We start from the raw sequence: 4,194 nt of genomic DNA, 5'->3' as shown, positions 1-4,194 counted from the left end.
GAGGGAGGAAGGAAGGAAGGAAGAAAAGGAGGGAAAGGGAAGGGAAGGAGGGAGGAGAAGGGAGGGGAGGGAGGAAGGAAGGGAGGAAGGAGGGAGGGACGAAGGAAGGGAGGAAGGAGGGAGGGAGGAAGGAAGGAAGGAAGGAAGGAAGGAAGGAAGGAAGGAAGGAAGGAAGGAAGGAAGGAGCTACAGACCAGCATCTGTTATGAACATAGGCACAAAAACTACTCTACAAAATATTAGCAAATGAAATATAATATTTTATAAAAACAACTATACACCATGATCAAGTAGGATTTATTCCAGGTATTTGTACTTGTCAGGGTTCTCTAGAGAAACAGAACCAGTAGGAGATGAAAAAGAGGGAGAGAGACACACACAAGGAATTGAGGAATTGGCTCACGGAATTATGGAGGCTGAGAAGTCCCATGATCTGTCATCTGTAAGCTGGAAACCCAGGAAAACTGTTAGTGTAACTTAGTCTGAGATTGAAAGTTTGAGAACCAGGGAGCCAGTGGTGTAAATCCCAGCCGAAGGGTTGGAGATGAGATGTCTCAATTCAGGCAAGCAAACAAGAAGCAAAAAGGGCAGTTTTCTTCTCTTTCCACCTCTTGTTCTCTTCAGGCCCTCAATGGATTGGATCATGCTCACCCACCTCAGGGCAGGCAATCTACATATTGAGTTCACTGATTGAAATGATAACCTCACCTGGAAACATCCTCACAGATCCAGAAATAATGTTTAATCTGAGCACCCATGGCCAGTCAAGTTGACACACAAAATTAGCCACCACAGTACAGGCATACCTGTGAGATGATGCAGGTTCAGTTCCAGACCATCACAATAAAGCAAATACTGCAATAAAACGAGTCACAAAAAGAAAAAGTCAGTGTTACAGCTTTTAGAATTTGTCTAGCAGGTTCTCTGGAAAACCTCCACAAAAAAGGAAAAAGAGTGCATATAAAATGCTTATGTTTATACCATACTGTAGTCTATTAAATGTGCAATAGCATTATGTCTAAAAAACAATGTACATACTTTAAAAAAATATTTTATTGTTAAAACATGCTATCACAGAGACACAAAGTGACCACATGCTGTTGGAAAAATGGTACTGATAGACTTGCTCAAGGGTTGCTACAAACCTTCAATTTGTAAAAAACATAATATCTGCAAAGCACAGTAAAACAAGGTATGCCTGTATTCAAGGGTGGTTCAATACTCAAAAACCTATGTAATTCACCATATCAATAGGCCCAAGAAAGAAAATAATATTATCATATTCATTGACACAGAGAAAACATTTGACAAAATCCAACACCCATTTATATTTAAAAAAAAAAAAATCAGCAAGTTAGCATGATAGGGGAACTACCTTAACTTGATAAAAGGCATCTACAAAACCCGTACAACTAACATCACAGTTCATGGTGAAAGAGTAACTGGATTCCACCTGTTTCAAAACCAGGCATGGATACTCACTCTCAGTACTCATTCAGCATAGTACTGGAAACACAACACAATAAGACAAGAAAAAAATAAAAGGAAAACCGATTAGAAAGGAAGAATAAATCTGTCCTTACCTGAAGATGGCATGCTTTTCTACACAGAAAAGCCTAATAAATCTACCAAGCAAATAAACAACAAAAAATCCTCTACAACTAATAGGTGAGCTTGAAAGGTTGCAGGATTCAAGATTAACGTGCAAAGGCCAAATGCATTTCTATATATTAACAGAGAGCATGTGGAAACCAAAATGAAAAACGCTATACCAGTTATAATTGTTCTGAAGAACAGTACATACTTAGATATAAACTTAACAAAACACATACAGGATCTGTATGGTGAAAATTACAAAATACTAATGAAAGAGATCAAAGAAGACTGAAATAAACGGAGTGCCATAGCATACTTATGGATTAGAATACACAACATAGTATATTCCCAAACTGATCTATAGATGCAATGCAATTCCTATCAAAATCCCAGCAAGGCTTTTTGTAGAAATAGACAAGCTTATTCTTGAAAAAGAAGAATAAAGTGGGAGGAATTACTGTATTTGATATTAAGCCCTAATATATAGTTACAGTAATAAAGACCGTGTGATATTGGTGGAAATATAGACATACAGATCAATGCAACAGAAGAAAGAACCCATCTGTTTGTTTTTTTCTTCTTTTATTATGGCAAAGTACATGTAACATATAGTTTGCTATTCCAACTGATTTTTGACAAACATACAAAAGCAAATCAATGGAGGAATGATAGCCTTTTTAACAAATAGTGTTGGCACAATTGGACAACCGTAAGCAAAACAAAATGAACTTCAATTTAAATCTCACACCATATACAAAAAATAACTCAAAGTGGGCCACAGACTTAGATATAAAATGTAAAATTGTAACACTTTTAGAAAAAATATAGGAGAAAATCTATGGGGTTTAGGGCAAAAGCATGACTCAAAAAAGAAAAAAGTCAGTGTTACAGCTCTTTTAGAATTTGTCTAGCAGGTTTTCTGGTTTTCCAGAAAGCCTCCACAAAAAAAGGAAAAGAAAAAAAGGAAAAAGTAATAAATTAATATGAATTGAGCATTTTAACGATTATATTTTATTGCCTTTGTTGGCTTATTAAATATAACTCTTTGTTTTGTTATTTTAGTGGTTGCTTTAGGTTTTATAGTAATACATCTTTAACCTGTTACAGTCCACCTTCTTTTTGTTTGTTAGTTTTGGAAGCAGGGTCTCACTCTGTCACCGAGGCTAGAGTGCAGTGGCACTATCACGGCTCCCTGCAGCCTCAACCTCCCAGGCTCCAGAGATCCTCCTGCTGCAGCTTCCTGAGTAACTGGGACCACAGGTGCACGCCACCATGCCCGGCTAATTTTTCTATTTTTTGTAGAGATGGGGTTTCGCCATGTTGGCCAGGCTGGTCTCAAATTCCTGGAGTCAAGTGATTCACCAGCCTCGGCCTCCCAAAGTGCTGGGATTACAGCTGTGAGCCACCTCTCCCATCCCAGACCTTTTATATGGCACTAATCCATTCATGAGGCCAAAGCCCTCGTGACTTAATCATTTCCCCCAAAACCCCACCTCTTAATACCACCACAGTGGAGATTAAATTTCACCATGAATTTTTAATGAAGCACATTCAAACCGTACCACTATTGTTGCCATGCATTTTTTCTACATGTTATAAACTGCACAATACAATGTTATTATTTTTAAGCCAAATATCTTATAAAGAGATTTAAATTATAAGAAAAAAAAATCTTGTGCATTTTACCCATGTAGTTACCATATCCAGTGCTCTTCATTTCTTCGTGTAGATCCAGATTTTAATCTGTTATCATGAAGGACATCCTCTAACATTTCTTCTAGTGGGGTATCTGCTGTTCCTTCCCTTATCCCAACAACAGAGCAGGCCAGTCCCCCCCTACCTCAGGCACATACTCCACAGCCACTAAGAAGGACTAATCCCTGGAAAAGCTCCAGCCACTAGCCTTTAACCAACCAATGAAGAAATAAAATTATGGTGACCTGGAGAGAGCACTGGACCTAGAGACACAAAATGTGAGTTCACGTCTATTTCTACTCACTGCATAGTGAAACTGAACATTTCTGGGTTTCACTGTTTTCATCTGAGAGGTGGGGGAATAGTTTTCTTAACTTCATTCACGTGATTGTTGTGAGAATGAAATTAGATAATAGAGGAAGGCTGGTGGACTGTAAGGAGCATATTGGATCCTTCCAATTCCAACATAAACACTTCCCTAGTTTCCTTGGGAAAGTGACTTAACTTTTCAGGGCCCTAGTTTCCCAATCTGTAGAATGAGATAGTATCTGTCTCACAGGGATGTGTGAATGAAATGAAAAAACAAATGTTTAGAAGTGCCCGACCTAGGCCAGGCACGGTGGCTCACACCTGTAATCCCAGCACTTTCAGAGGCGAGGCGGGTGGATCACCTGAGGCCAGGAGTTCGAGACCAGTCTGGTCAACATGGCGAAACCCCGTCTCTACTAAAAATACAAAAATTAGCCGGACATGGTGGTGCTTGCCTGTTATCTCAGCTACTCGGGAGGCTGAGGCAAGAGAATGGCTTGAACCCAAAGGCGGGGAGGTTGCAGGGAGCCAAGATCATGCCACTGCACTGCAGCCTGGGTGACAGAGCGAAACTTCGTCTCAAAAAAAAAAAAA

This window comes from Mandrillus leucophaeus, unplaced genomic scaffold (assembly GCF_000951045.1).
Source record: "Mandrillus leucophaeus isolate KB7577 unplaced genomic scaffold, Mleu.le_1.0 Scaffold174, whole genome shotgun sequence".
NCBI classification, from domain to species: domain Eukaryota; kingdom Metazoa; phylum Chordata; class Mammalia; order Primates; family Cercopithecidae; genus Mandrillus; species Mandrillus leucophaeus.
Note: the sequence above shows the minus strand (reverse complement) of the source record.